The following is a 16,104-nucleotide window of genomic DNA, read 5'->3' as shown; positions in this document are numbered from 1 at the left end:
AGAGTTCCAACAGCAGACTAGAGGATCGCAAAAATCAAGTCAAAGATTTGAAATACGAAGAAGCAAAAATCACTCAACCAGAAAAGCAAAATGAAAAAAGAATCCAAAAATACGAAGATAGTGTAAGGAGCCTCTGGGACAGCTTCAAGCGTACCAACATCGGAATTATAGAAGAAGAGAGAGAGCAAGATATTGAAAACCTATTTGAAGAAATAATGACAGAAAACGTCCCCTTTCTGGTGAAAGACATAGACTTACAAGTCCAGGAAGCGCAGAGAACCCCAAACAAAAGGAATCCAAAGAGGACCACACCAAGACACATCATAATTAAAATGCCAAGAGCAAAAGACAAAGAGAGAATCCTAAAAGCAGCAAGAGAAAGATAGTCAGTTACCTACAAGGGAGTACCCGTAGGACTGTCAGCTGATTTCACAACAGAAACTTTGCAGGCCAGAAGGGAGTGGCAAGAAATATTCAAAGTGATGAATGCCAAGGACCTACAACCAAGATTACTTTACCCAGCAAAGCTATCATTCAGAATTGAAGGCCAGATAAAGAGCTTCACAGATAAGGAAAAGCTAAAGGAGTTCATCACCACCAAACCAGTATTATATGAAATGCTGAAAGGTATCCTTTAAGAAGAGGAAGAAGAAAAAGGTCAAGATACAGATTATGAAAAACAAATACACATCTATCAACAAGTGAATCTGAAAATCAAGTGAATAAATAATCTGATGAACAGAATAAACTGGTGATTATAATAAAATCAGGGGCATAAAAAGGGAGTGGACTGACTATTCTTGGGGGGGGGAAGGGGTGTGGGGGATTCGGGAAGAGACGGAACAAAAATCGTGCACGTATGGATGAGGACAGTGTGGGGGGGGGAGGGGGGGAGTTGAGGGTGGAGGGTGAGGTGGGAACCGGGTGGAGGGGAGCTATGGGGGAAAAAAGAGGAACAACTGTAATAATCTGAACAATAAAGATTTAATAAAAAAATAAAAGTAGACTTTATTGCCTAGCTGGTGTGGCTCAGTGATTGAGCGTTGACTTATGAATTAGGAGGTCATGGATCAGTTCCTGGTCAGGGCATATATCCCCATTGCCAGCTCAATCCCCTGTGTAGGGCGTACAGTCGGCAGCCAATCAATGATTCATTCTCATCAGTGATATTTCTATGTCTAATCCCTCCCCCTTCCTCTATGAGATCAATACAAATGTTTTAAAAATTAGTTTTTATTTATCAGAGCAGTTTCAGGTTCGCAGTGAAATTGAGCAGAAGGTAGAGAGTTCCCCTAGACCAGTGATGGTGAACCTTTTGAGCCTCGCATGTCAAAATTTTGAAAAACCCTAACTTAACTCAGGTGCCGTGTCACATATAGAAATATTCTTAATTTTTTTTTGATATTTGCAACCATAGTAAAAAAAAATTATATTTTTATATTTATTTTATATATTTAAGTGCCATTTAACAAAGAAAAATCAACCAAAAATATGTATAAAATGAACAAAAACAGAAAAACAATGTACATTTAGGAAATAACAATAATAAAAACAATGATAATCAAATGGTAGGAAAATTAGAAATTAGTGACTTTTTTGGTGCTGAAGTTTGTCTGCTAATTCTTCGATTGCAGGTTCATACTTGGTGCACTTCAAGGCCAAGCAAGCGCCACTAACTTCATCTGTTAGCTGGTTTCTTTTGTTCATTTTAATATTATTTAATGCTGAGAACAAAGTCTCACAAAAATATGTTGATGAAAAAATTGTTAGCAAAGCCATCGCTAGATTTTTTATGTCCCTAAAAGTGTCAGGTACTCTGTTCCAAGCACTCAAAGTTTCTTGTTCATAGTTGCACTCTTCTTCATTATTCAAACGATTTCGTTCCAGATTTTCAAGTTTCGATCTTAAGTCGACAAACACATGAGTCCAAATGCTACCTTGAAAATCTGCAAGTTGCTTCTCTAAATCGTCAATTTGCATCCATTGGAAATCCTGTAATTCCAAAGTACTGTAAACAACTACATCCGGATACTTAATTATTTTAATGGTCTGTTCTAGGCTTCTAAATTGGTTGAATCTTTCGCTGAACTGTTCAAATTACGAGTTTACTATATTCTGGTACATAAGTATGGACTCCATTACACTCGTTGTAGTGGCCTTCTCGAAATACTTTTTTATCCGAGGAAAATACTTATAAGTTTTAGTTTCAATATCTCGCTTGAAAATTTTTTTTTTAGTATATTTTATTGATTTTTTACAGAGAGGAAGGGAGAGGAACAGAGAGTCAGAAACATCGATGAGAGAGAAACATCGATCAGCCGCCTCCTGCACATCTCATACTGGGGATGTGCCCGAAACCCAGGCACATGCCCCTGACCGGAATCGAACCCGGGACCCTCCAGTCCGCAGGCCGACGCTCTACCCACTGAGCCAAACCGGTTTCGGCTCGCTTGAAAATTTTAAGTTTACTTTCAAAAGATTTGAACATTATGTCAATACTTATGCCAAAACCTTGTAATTTTAAGTTCAGTTCATTCATATGAACAGAGAGATCTGTAAAAAACATCAAATTGCTGACCCACTTATGATCATTGATCTGAGGAAAGTTTGCTACATCCTTATTCTCAATAAATACCGTAATTTCTTCAAAGCACTCCACAAATCGCTCAAGCACTTTACCTCGCCTCAGCCATCTCACATTATTGAACATCAGTAGTCCACTGTAGGTTGAATCAACTTCCTGTAAAAGTGCAGAAAATTCTCGCCTGTGAAGGGGTCGAGAAGCTATAAAATTCACAATTTTTGTTACAACTGACATGAAATCATTCAATTCTGAGAATCCCGATTTGGCACACAACACCTCCTGATGGATAATGCAATGAAAACGTCCAAGTGGATGTCTAATAGCTTCCATAAACAATTTCAGGAATCCCACATTTTTTCCCACCATATTTGGTGCCCCATCTGTCGTGACTGACACAATTTTAGAGATATCAATGTTTAGGTCACTGAATGTTTTTATAACAACCTTACATATTTCGTTTCCTGATGTACTTATTGGCACTGATTCTAACTTTATCAACTCTTCTCTCATTGTGAAACCATCAGAATATCTAGCAATAATGGCCAACTGAGCATTTGATGTGACATCAGTAGTTTCATCAAGAGAAATCGAAAAATATTTACAATTATTTAAGTCTTTTTTTAATTGATGTACGTTTTTGTTAAGATCTATTATTCTGCCTTTGATAGTATTTCTACTGAGTGGTAACTCAGAAATTCTTTTAATAATATCATCTTTATTTTTCATATCGTGAAATAGAGCTGGTGCACATCTTAGAAATGTTTCCTTAATAAATTCCCAATCACTGAGGGCTTTTCCATGCTGAGCTATGGAGTGAGCAATACAGTAACTTGCTGATGTTAAATTTATAGAGCATCTTATAAAGTTAATGATGGAATTTGATTGACTATTATAGATAGAGGTATAGCTGCCTAGAAATGTATTCCTTCCTTTCATCAATACTTTTTTTCAAGAGCTGACAATGATTAGTTTCAAAATGTCTCTTTACATTCCATGTTCTGCTTACTACCGTTTCATTACACAGTATGCACAATGATCTGTAGTTTCTGTCAACAATCCCGTACATCTCGGTCCATAGGTCTTGAAAGGGTTGGCTACTGCTACTTCCACTTCCTTTATCATTCAATCTGGCTTTTTTATTTTTTTGATTCTCCATCACAAGGCTGCAAAATAAATAAATACAAATCATGGTGTATTTTATAAAAGGTTGATAGGTTTCTTACCTATTAACTTTTTGCAGTGTTGTTGCACTGACTCCTGGTGCAAAACAATTCAAAGATAGTATGTACAACCAACAAATATATGGTGCTGTAATCAATTATCCGGCACGCTGAATGTCTCGTCGAGCACTGTTGCACTGTATATCTTTTTCTTCTAACCCTCCCACTCCTCTCTCCTAACAAACATGGCGATCAAGTGCGTCCGTTTGCCAAATGCACCCCAATGCACGAGAAGCTTACCCGAGGCACATGTTGAAAATAACGAGGCCGTTTCCAGAATTGGGCATTTTGTCACTCGAGTAAAAATAAAATGTCATGAGTAAAGATTAATCTCTTTATAGTGCAATTCTTAACCTTTTTATATTAATGTCAATATCAGAAAAATGTATCTTGGATGTTTTCACTATGTGTCTTTCCTACACAACACCGATGTACATATTTACATCGGTTTTAGAATTGCATGAGTAACATGAGTAATAATATTGCTTGAGTGATGCCCAACTCTGGCCGTTTTGAGAGACAAATATTTGGATTATGCAATTTTTGTCTCTGTCGATGTGTGTCACTCAAAATGAGTTCACGTGTCATCTCTGACACACGTGTCATAGGTTGGCCATCACTGCCCTAGACCCCTGCTCCTCCACACTCACAGCTTCCCCACCACCCACACCCCGCACATCCCCCACACCCTCCACTGGGCGGTACATTTGTTACAACTGATGGACCTGCACTGACAGAGCCTTGTCACCCAAAGCGATAAATGGTGATGGACGGAGACTTGGCTTGGGGTGGAGAACACACAATATGGTGGACTGGTGATGTGTTGTAGATTTGTGCAACAGAAACCTGTATAATTTTGTTATCCAGTAAATTCAATAAATAATAAATAATAAATAATAAATAGATAAAATTAATAAATTAAAAACACACACAAAGAAAACGGGGCCATCAACAGTTCTTATAAAGTTCTCATAAAAGACCAAGCACAAATAAAATAAGACTCTCAATTCTACCAATAGAAAAGGCTAATGGAATTTTGATTGGGATGGAATCTGTAGATTTATGGAAATTGACACCTTAACCATATCAAGCCTTTCAATATCTCTCCATTTATGTAGGTCCTCCTTAACTTCTGTCAGTCTGTTTTATAGTTTTTAATGTATGGGAATTGACCATATTTTATTACACTTATCCCTAAGTATCATGGTTTTGGATGCTGCTGCAAATGGAATTTTAATTTCAATTGTTTGTTACTCATAGCTGGCATAGAAATACAAGGGACTGTTAGATATTGATCTTTTTTAAAGAATATATTTTATTGATTTTTGATGGAGAGGAAGGGAAAGGGATAGAGAGTTAGAAACATCAATGAGAGAGACACATCAATCAGCTGCCTCCTGCACACCTCCCACTGAGGATGTGCCTGCAACCAAGGTACATGCCCTTGAGGAGAATTGAACGTGGGACCTTTCAGTCCCCAGGCCGACCCTCCATCCACTGAGCCAAACTAGTTAGGGCTAGATATTGATCTTTATGCTGTTCCTCTGCTGAATTCAGGCAGTTCAGGGGGTGTGGAGTCTGTAAGCTTTTCTCTAGAGATGTCTATATTGTTTGTAAATATGGACAGTTCCTTCTTCCTTTCTGATTTGTACGGCTTTTCTTTCTTGCATTGCCTTGTGCCTGATCCAAGGAGAAAACATTCCATCCTTCCTGGTTAAGTGTGAAGGATCTTTTTTCTTTTTCTTTTTCTTTTTGTGTTTCTGTTTGGCTCTAGGATTTTTTGAGATGGGCCTTTATCATATTGAGAAATTATCTTATATCCCCTTTTGCTGAAAGTTTTCAAAATATCCTGAATAGCTAACTGAATTTTGTCAAATGCTTTTCCCCATCTTTGGAGATGATCATATGATATTTTCATTTGTAATCCTTGATATGCTTAATTGAATGGATTGATTTTCAACCATTAACCCAAGCTTGCGTTCCTGGGATGAGCCTCTCTTGGTAATTAAATAGCAAAGTCCACAGGCATAGAGCACACAGCCTATGGTGCTCCTGTTCCTGCACCGTGACTATGATATTTGCTGTCAGCTTCTGGATCAGCCCTTGAATGACTAATCTCTGAACTGATTAGATTTAACCTTCACCAAACACCTCTAGGGAAGTGACAAGGTCCCGCCAGAATTTTCCTGAGTTATGACACAGGTATCATGTAAGCAATGACACTATGGAAATTTCCAAGGGGCCATAGTGGACTGAGGACCTTTGAGGGTTCTCATTCCACTGCTGAATCTCCTCCCCAAACGATGTGATCCCTGTCCGGCTGCCCTTCTTCACCTCCCTGGGCCTTTGGCGTCCCCGACACTGTCCTCGGGAATATCCGATCCCGATCCACTGAGATGGCATCCCCGTGGCAGAGCTGACTTGGGAGAAAGGCCACATAGTCCCATGTGGTGACAAACGTCCTAGATGTTCATCATCGGGCTGCCTGCTCCCAAATGCAAAGCCCTTTCTGTGAAGATAATGAGCAGTTGTATCTGTGTGGGTCAGTGTGGCTCTCTCCTGGGCACCTGCATGTCCAGGTGTCTTAGCTCAGTTTCCCAAGGAGAGCCTGACACGGGGATGCAGGCTCACAGGATTAATGGGGTGGGGTGAGGGGAGCTCTCAGGAGAACAGCCAGAGAAATGCAGAGGTGGCAGGGGGAGGAGCCAAGCCAGGATGTGGTCCCAGCTTCCACCTGACCCCACAGGAGACTCAGGTGTGGAGGGAACCACAGAGTGGGTGCCGCTGGAGGCCAGGCGGCTGGTTTTACGGGATGCCTGGGGCAGGGCTGACTAGGGGCTTCGCTTCCATGGGAGTGAATCCTTACAAGATGGGGGAGCCGGGGGCCATTAGCAATCTACACTCACAGCAGTTGAGCACAGGTGTGCCCAGTACAGGGGTCTGGACAGGACTCTTTTTAAAATATATATTTTTATTGAGTTCAGAGATTAAGGGAGAGAGGGAGAGAGATGGAAGCATCAGTGATTAATGCCGGGGTTCTTGTTCCAGCATTACAAAGGGTTCAGGAAATCTGGAGAAGGCTGTGCATAGATTAATAAAGAGTCCAGAGACAAAGTATAATTTTGAAAGGCATTTGGGGGTCAGCAGGGCTTAGTTTAAAGGAAACTAAGTTCTAAGATGTAAGGTCTAAATTCTAAGGTCTAAGGTCTCCTCATCCCAGGACCCCATGCTTTTTATTAACACAATTTGTCCTGAGAGGAGGCAGAGATATACTCTTCAAAGGCTATACACAAGCATTGTCAGAATGGGGAATTAGCCAACGGCTGTTCAGGTGTTTGGCCAGTAGGAGGCAGTAACATGTAGATTAAGATGCCCTGAGCTGTCTGGCAGCCAAGCAATAATCCCTTTTCAGGTTTGGGAAAATGCTCTCAGCCATTCCCAGATGCAGCCCTGCTGTCATGCTGGAATTGGTTTCCTGCAAGTGATGAGAGAGAATCATCGATGGGCCGTCTCCTGCAGGTTCTATACTGGAGATCAACCCCCAACCTTGGCATGTACTTTGATGGAGAATTGAACCAGCAACCTCCCAGTACCTGGTAGGACACTCAGCCACTGAGCCACACCAGCCAGGATGCAGGTAGATTTATTACAGAGCCCCCGACTCCTTTCCTCTTTATTCACTTTTCTAAAAGCCCTGCCAAGGTGGACCTCTGTTCCCAGTCCCCAACCCACTCTGATGCCTAAAGGCCCATATTCTCCCCAGAGCTCAGCTTCTCCCCTCCTGACAGAGGGCCCTGAGCTGCCTCAGCTCCCCCAGCGTCAGAGGGGAACCAGCTCCTGCCTCTCATCCTCCAGAACCTGCCGCCAGTTTCCCGTCTCACAGGTTCTGCCACTAAAACCAGCAAACAACAAATAACAGTTGACTCTTCTGCTTTGCAGGAAAATGAAAAGAATTTTTCTATGAATGTTTTTCTTACATTTTTGTCACTTGCTACCACATTCTAGCAAATTATCAAGCTGGAGCCGGTTTGGCTCAGTGGATGGAGCGCCAGCCTGTGGACTCAAGGTTCCGGGTTCCATTTCAGTCAAGGGCATGTACTGGTTGTGGGCAAGATACCTGGCCCTAGTCTGAGTGCTTGGGGGAGGCAAGCAATTGATGTGTCTCTTTCACATCGATGTTTCTCTCTGTCCCTTCCCCTCCTTTCTACTCTCTCTAAATATCAATGGAAAATCTATCCTCCAGTGAGGATTAGCACCAACAACAAAAAAAAGTTAGAATAAAATAAAATAAAAATAAAAAGGCAAGAAAAAGTAATGTCTAAGAGCAAGAACAGGCCTCTCTGGGAAGATCTCCACTGTTAGCACCACCGTTCACAACAGGTGCCCGAGGTGGGATCTAACTGTCATGCCTGCATATAGAGGAGGAACAGGACTGGGGGTGACTAGCCCGAGGTCACACAGGGATTGAGTCCCTGAGCTGGGATTTGTGCAAAACTGCCTCAGCCCTTGTGCAAAACTGCCTCTCCCTTCCAGGAAATGCCAGTAGAAGCCCAGCTCAGGACTCACTGGACACATTTGGGTCTACTGTGCATTTGGTTCATGGGCCCACACGTGTGTGGTTGGCGGTGATTTTGTTCTGCAGACAAACGCCAAGATTCCTAGTAGAGGCAGCCTGGGTTGGTGCTGTTTGTTTCCAGGAGAGCTCAGCTACAGGCGTCAGCACTCACAGCAGTCTCTCTCCTCACTCCAGAGTCTGTTCAGTGGCGCTGTCTTCTCTATGTTACTCAGAGTTCCCCAGAGTGAGAGCCTGGCACACACACTGGGTGCTCAGGGTGTCTGTGGGGTGAGTGACTGACAGGAGAAGGACGGGGGCCTAGAGGAAGGCTGTGCAGGCCAAGAGCTCCACATGGAGCAGTGAGCTGGCCCCTCTGGCCTCCTCACACCGCCAAGAACCACCCATTCATTCCACAGACATCTAAGTAGCCATGAGTTCTCCTTGGCTTCAAAGAGCCTCTGGTCCAGCAGACCACTAGGATGTCAGACAAATACAGAACACAGTGATATTGGGGACAGGCTTACTGAAGTGGGGCCTTTGGAGGCTGGTGGTCATAACGGAGATCATTAGGGGTGTGGTGAAGTGAAGGGGTGTCATGAGGGCAGGAATGGGGCCATGGAGACACGGTGTGGTGAGGGAAGGCACTTGCTATCTGGGAAGGGTTCTTTGTGGAAGAACCTCGATCCTCAGATAAACGTCGCCTGGTGGCAGCTGCCATGATTTGACAGAGATATGTGTGATTGGCCCACGTTTATTTCACTCCCTGGCTCCAAGATGCCAAAGAGCCCATGCATCTGCCTTCAGTTCCTTTCAGGCATGAAAATGTCTGACTCACGGTTCTGCCCTCTTTCTCTCTGCTCACATTCTTAGATTTAATCTTCTCCAACCAGTTGCTGAGCTAATCCCATCTTTCCCAGAGGAGACCCACCCTTTTCATCCTGGGAGGGACAGAAGATGCAATCTCTCCCTTTGCCCTCTAGGATGGCACTGTCTCTACTGCAGCCTGTTTCCTTTTAAATCCTAAATTCACCCAGAGAAGAGTCTTTCCATCTCTCTTCTCTCCAGGAAAAAACACCCATCATGTTCATGGCCCTGGGTCATTCACAGGATTCCATTAGGATGGCTGACCCCTGCTTCTCATGGTGCTCCTTGTCTCACCTCCCTCGGAGAAACCTGGTGGCCTGGAGGGACAGCCACATCCTCAATCGCCTTCACCTTGCTCCCTGAGTAGCTCATGGCCTGCTATGTCACCTGACATAAAACCTAACGTGATGCATGGACACATATTGTTTGTTTTCTTAGCGGATAGGTCCATTGTCTTCTCAAGGCTGCTTTAACTGTAATGTTCTGACAGTTTTGATGTGGCCAAACACCCCCAGCAACCCCGCTCTCAGGTTGTGTTCTTTCCTTTCTAACGTCAGGAACCCATTACATCCTTCAGTGTCTCCAAACTATGGGCCATCAGTCAACCTCAGTCAGTGTCTGTGAAAGGAATCCATGAGCCAGGCTTCAACCTTGCCCCTCCCTAACTTTCAATCTATTTATCTGTAGAGGCAATAATCTTTTTAGAATAAAGGGGTGAAGACTGAGGGTTCTGGTTGGATGGTAGCATTTGAGAAGGTGTATAAAAACCTCAGGCACCAGAGGAGAGATTAAGGTTTCTCCAGCTCTGCAGTCAGTGCCCTGGTTCTCCACCAGGTCTGAGATCTGAGCCCCAGCCGACCCGGTCACAGCAGGTGAGTTATCCTGCTGAACTCACGGTGCCAAGAACTTGACTTGGCACAAGGAGCTTTCCTATTTATTTATTTTTTTACAGACAAATAGATTGAAAGCGTTGATTTTGCCTCTAAGTGTAATTTTGCCTGAATTTCAAACATTCGGATTTGTGCTTTGGTCTATTTTTAAATGTCTAACCAAGCTGATTCCCTGACCAACCCCCACTTCCTAATGAAAACATCTTAAGTGTGGTTTTATTTCTGGAAATTTTAAATATTCAGTTTGTGTCCCTAGATCGGTCTGAAACTCTTCCCCCAAAAAGGTGGGGGTCAGCTTTCATGTTTCTGAGGAACCACTTCCCAGTCAGACAGGAAGGAAAGATGTGGGTGCTTCTGAGATGCTTGTCCTGGGGCCTGCAGCGGCGAGCTATGGCTCTGCGGTCACCGAGCCCAGAATGGCACTCACTAACCTGAGGCTTTCACCTGTGCCAGGCAGTGGCTTTGGCCCCGAGTTGATTCCTCTGATGGATGGGGAGTGAGTTGATGGGGCTCAAATGCTTGGCCTGACAAGGATGCCTTGTTCCCTAGACGTTTCTGCAGGATTTTTTCTGAGCACCTTGAAGATGAGCATGCGGACCCCATCCACACTCGAGGCTGGCAGGGAGAAGCCTGCTGAGGGATCAGGCCTCGGCCATCGCAGCTCTGGAGTACCTGCCTGCTGAGTTCTTCAAACTACTGTTCATTCAGGCCTGCCGGAGGAGAATGCGGAAGCCCCTGAAGTTTTTGGTGCAAGCCTGGCCCTTCCCTGTCCTCCCTCTGGGGAGCTTGATGAGGCTGCCTCCAGTCATGGTCTTAAAAGCGGTGTTGGAGGGGCTTGACGGTCTGCTTGCCCAAGAGGATCGCCCCAGGTAAGGCTGCTCCAGGTGCCTGGTAGGGTCCGGGGCATCCCAGAGACAGGGTGGGTCAGGGCATGTGGAGGGCCTAAGGGTGGACCCTTGTTTCTGACGGTGCCAGTGGGGCTCAGGGAGCCCTTGCACACTACAAAGCTCACTGTGGGAAGTGGAGGACTGCCTACTGGGCAGGGCCACCTACAAAACCTGCCCTGCCTCCCCCCAGTGGTACCCAAGGTACTCGAGTGCTGAGCAGGAGGGATGGAAGGGAAGGAGATGCGAAAAGGAAAGCAGAGGGAGGAGGAGGGCGAGGGAGAAGCTGCTCCTGGGATTCAAAGTAGAAGCTCAGGGTGGGGGTGGAGTCTGATTGTTGCCTCAACTCAGATGCTCAGTCTCATTCTGACCTGCCCTCCTTCTACTAATCATTTTAAAAACACTTTTTTAAATTGATTTCAGAGAGGAAGGGGTAGAGATATAAAAATCAATGATGAGAATCATTGATCAGCTGCCTCCTGCACACACACACACACACACACACACACGCATGCACTGGGCATTGAACCTGCAAACCAGGCATGTACCCTGTCTGGGGATTGAACTCTGACCTCCTGGTTCATAGGCAGATGCTCAACCACTGAGACACAGTCCATAAAGCATCTCAGCCAATGCCCTGTTGACCTGGAAGAATCTCAGCTAATGTCCTGCTTTTCCCACAGGAGGTGCAAACTGCGGGTGCCAACTATTGGAGAATGTGGTGTGTACACAGCACCCGTAAGTGCTCGCGGACAGAACCAGTGGCTGTGCACAGCTCCAGCCCCAACATGGAGCACCCCTTGGCTCCCTTGGAGGTGTTCCTAGACCTTAACTTCAATGAAAGGGACGGGGATGAGTTTTTCATGGACATCATCCAGTGGGCCCAGCAGAGGGAAGGGCTGGTCCACCTGTGCTGCAAGGCGCTGAGGATTTCTGAGGGGCCCTTCCAGAGGGTCAGGAGGGTCCTGGATGGGGTGCAGCTGGACTGCATCCAGGAGGTGGAAGTGAGCTGCACCTGAGACCTGCCCACCCTGGGGATGTTTGCTCTCTACCTGGGTCAGATGTGTAACCTGCAGAGACTCTCTCTCTCCCACATCAACCTGTTGACGGAGGAGGAGGAAAAAGAGGAAGAGATAGCGGAGCAAGAGGAGCAAGGGTGGGAGGAGGAAGAAGATTGGGACAGGAAATAGCAGGAGGAGCAGTGATCCTTTTCCCAATTCCTCTCTCAGATGCTCAGGCTGCAGCACCTCCAGGACCTCAACATGTATTCTCCCTCCTTCCTCCGAGGCCGTCTGGACCAGATGCTCAGGTGAGCTGTGTAACAGTGGTCGCAGCCCCAGAATGTCAAGGGAGTGGTCTTGGTAGGTGCTTTGAGGGTGTTACCCTGTGAGCACCTTAGAGAAGCATGTTTTTGAAATCAGCCTATCAGGAGGGGTAGCAGAACTGGCTCAATGAGTGACCCTATGAGCCTGGGTCTGTGAATGCTCCCTTAGGGAGAGATGTCTAAGCGTCCAGGACTTAGGAAGAGGGAGGGAGGAGGAAAAGCCACATCGCATGGAACATTTCCAGACAGAAGCTCTGTGCCCGCAGGCCATGTGAACACACGTGAGCCTGTCTCAGTTTCCCCATCTGTCAGAGGTGGTCCTGGGCTCCAGAAAGGTCATTAGTAGAAAGGAAAGGCAGGATTCCGCAGCTAAGGGAGCGGGAGGGAAAGGATTGCAAAGAGTGGGAGGTGGTTGAGGTGATGCAGGGATGTAAGTCGCCTCTGCAGGCTGGTCCCCCAGTTGACGTTGTAGGATTTTGCTTAGGTTTGGTCTCTCTCTCTCACAAATCCTCACCTGAATATATTTTTTTCTTTTCATTTTTAGACAGTTGGAGGGAGGAGAGAAGAGAAAAGTCTGTGAGAGTGACATATGGATTGGTTGCCCCCTGCACATGCCCCAACCAAGGCCAGGGATTGAGCCTGTCAATTAGGTGCATGTGCTTGAGTGGTAATCAAACCCGAGACACTTTCATCCAAAGGTCAACGCCTTATCCACCGAGTCAAACCTAACAGTGCCAGGTGTGTTCCTTATGCATCAGATGAATGAGCCTCATGTGGCTCAGATATCAGGTGTCTGGAGCCAAGCAGTGGCCAGAAGGAAGCCTGTGTTGAGAGCATTCTTGGTTTTCTCTCCCAATATAAAGGTTGAGGGACGCCCAGCCTTGACCTAGACACCATGAGGCTCTCTGAGCAGGTTCCCAGGGATTCCTTATGCCCAGTCCCCTCCAGAGAGCAGTGCTCTGCTTGGCAGCTGAGGAAAGGAGGCTCTGGAGATGTCGTGAACCTGACCCAGCCTAAAAGGAGACTGGGCTTCCAGGGTGCTGGCCTTCACCAGATTGTTAGGACAGCCCTGGGCTTGGAGAAATCGGTCTTCTCCCACCTGCTGGCTCCCCTCTACCTGTCACCCCCGTCCCTAGGCACTAACCGCTTCATCTCTCCCCAGGTGCCTGCAGAACCCCTTGGACAAACTCTCCATAGCGAATTGCCAGCGGCTGACACTTTTAGACCTGACACACCTGTTCCAGAGCCTGAACCTCAGGCAGCTGAAGTCCCTGCGTCTGTATGGAGCCAGCCTCGCTGGTTTTAGTCCCAAGTCCCTCCGAGCTCTGCTGGAGGCAGTGGCACCCACCCTGGAGGACCTGGGCCTGGATAACTGTGGGATGGCGGACTCCCAAGTCGAGGCCATCCTGCCTGTCTTGAGCCGCTGCCACCAGCTAAGGTTCTTCACCATCCCTGAGAACAACTTCCCCGTGGCCACCGTGGAGAAGCTGCTGCACCACACAGCCGGGCTGCCCAGTTTATTTTATTTATTGATTTTTTATTAAAATATATTTTATTGATTTTTTTACAGAGAAGAAGGGAAAGGGATAGAAAGTTAGAAACATCAATGAGAGAAACATCGATCAGCTGCCTCCTGCACACCCCCTACTGGGGATGTCGGGCTGTGTAGTTTAGAGCTTGAGCTGTACTCTGTCCCACTGGAGTGTTATGGGACCCAGGGGACCGTCAACCAGGAGAGACTTGCCCTGATCCGGGCTGAGCTGACAGGGACACTGAGGGAGTTAGGACAGCTCAGGAGCATCCTGCTTGCCACCAAGCACTATAGTGAGTTTTATGACGTGACATTTTCATGACATGGAGCCCGTGATGTGCCCCTGTAGTGACCCTGCTCACTGGGTGCACCCAGCAAAGGCTTCTTTTTGGGCCTTTGGAAGCTGAAACCTGGGACCGGGGTGCATTATGCAGGGGGCACCCACGTTTCAGGTTCATGCTCAGTGTGAATGGGGAAAGGGACGGACCCAGCCCGAGTACAGGATTGCAGGGACAAAGGCTGCGGAGTTCATTGGAACTCAAAGGGAAAGTGTCCTACAATCAGAAACATGAATCTGATCTGCGTGGGGAGGGACGCAGGATTTGGGCTCGAGGTGCCTGTGTGGGAGTTAATCCTGGGGTGGATGGTTGTAATGAATGATCAGAAATAAAGACAATTTCAAAAGCCACCATCTGGTCCTCTGTCATGTATTAACCTTTCTCCCCAGTTTACACCTCAGGACCCTCCAGTTACTGATTAAAGAAATGTGCTCAGGGGTCAGGATCAGACACTGGAGCTACTGGGATGGGGCTGCAGGGCTCTGCACCATTTTATCACTCCCTCAGGTCTTTCCTTCTCGCTGGGCACCTCTGCCTCCTTGTGGCCGCTCAGTGGGGGGATACCATGGGACATGCTACGTGGCCCACCAACCCCAGAAGTGAAGGGGACTCGCTGCTGGTTCTGACCTTGGACGAGAGTGGTCCTCATGGTTCTGCAGAGGAACCCACAAGTCTCAGCACTTGTTCCAGGAGGATTTCAGATCACAAGGCAGGGCCGTGGGTTGAATCTATAAATAATTCCTGCATTAAAAGTGAATGCAAGAACGTTAAATAGCATGCATCAATTCACTTCAAAGTAATACATCCAATACATACTATTAACCTTTTCCAATAAAAAGTAAGTATATATTTTTTCAAAACAAAAATAATTGGTGAGAAGAGTGGCAATGTTTGTAAATTTTTCCATCTGCTGCTGCATTCAATGTGTTGTGATATCACAGGCGGTCTGGAGCGGGGGTGGGGGGGGGAGAAAGAGAGTGAAAAGGCAAATACCCCCACTCCGGTATCACTACAGAAATGGTATGTCCAGGGGTCCCTGGACACACTTTGAGAACCGCTGCCCTCCCCAAAGCGACCCCATCTGCTACGAAGGCCCAGGCCCGCGCCCTGCGCGTCTATGGCAACAGTCCCCCATCCTCATCCCCCTTCTCCACGTTGTGTTCCCACAGGTCCCGTTACTACAGACGGACTGTGCGTCGCCCAGGGCTTGGCCCATCTGCCACCTCTGCGCCTCTCACCCCGCACAGGTCTACTTGGTTCGAAGATGACCTGCACGGACCCTCATTTCTCAGGCCCGAGACGTGAACATCAGCATCTGGATGGAGACTGAAGGCCCCGCGCACATAAACAAAGCTGCGCTTCCTAGAACCGTCCCGTTCGAACCTCCGAGTCTGGGGCTCCAGGAAACTCGGGCAGGAACCCGCATCAGCTCACAGGTCCCGAGCCTGCCCTCCACGCTGAGCACAGCCAGCCCTCCAGGCGTGTCCGGGGTCCGATCCGCCTCGGGCCACCCCGGCTCGCGTCCCCTCCCCGCCCCGCGCCCGCCGCCACCAGGGAGCCACGCCGACACCCGGCCACGCGTTTACCGTCTGAATCTCGCCCTGTCCGACACCAGGTGGGCGGGCGACTGGCTGACCCAGAACTCCTCGCTCGAGGCGCTGGTGAACGGGCCGGCCGCCGCCCCGAGCAGCACGCAGACGACGCCAAGCGCCGCCATGGCCTCGGACGGCCACGCACTTCCGGCGGCCAAGTCCCGCCCAGGAAGTGCGCGCCCGCTAGTCGCCGGGACGCGTCACCTGTAACCACGGCAACGCCCCGCACGTGCGTCGTGCGTCCTCCGGAGCCCGGACCTCTCCAGGGTGTTACGCGCGTGGCAGCGGGACCCCGCGGCGGAGTTCCGGGCCTTGAGCCGGG

The 16,104-nt window shown here is 47.3% G+C and overlaps 1 long non-coding RNA gene across 1 annotated transcript; it reads right to left on the bottom strand.

Annotated features, from left to right (window-relative positions):
• Window positions 1-1,294: 1,294 nt before the first annotated feature.
• LOC139002312 (uncharacterized) lies at window positions 1,295-15,897 on the bottom strand. Its single transcript, XR_011470144.1, has 3 exons — window positions 15,777-15,897; window positions 14,818-14,931; window positions 1,295-3,747 (listed from the first exon to the last, which is right to left on the bottom strand). It is a non-coding gene; the product is annotated as an uncharacterized lncRNA (long non-coding RNA).
• Window positions 15,898-16,104: the final 207 nt, after the last annotated feature.

Source organism: Myotis yumanensis, unplaced genomic scaffold, assembly GCF_028538775.1.
Source record: "Myotis yumanensis isolate MYYU_CA2020_CCGP unplaced genomic scaffold, mMyoYum1.0.hap1 SCAF_2, whole genome shotgun sequence".
Lineage (NCBI taxonomy): Eukaryota > Metazoa > Chordata > Mammalia > Chiroptera > Vespertilionidae > Myotis > Myotis yumanensis.
Note: the sequence above shows the minus strand (reverse complement) of the source record. Positions and strands in the feature narration are given on the sequence as shown.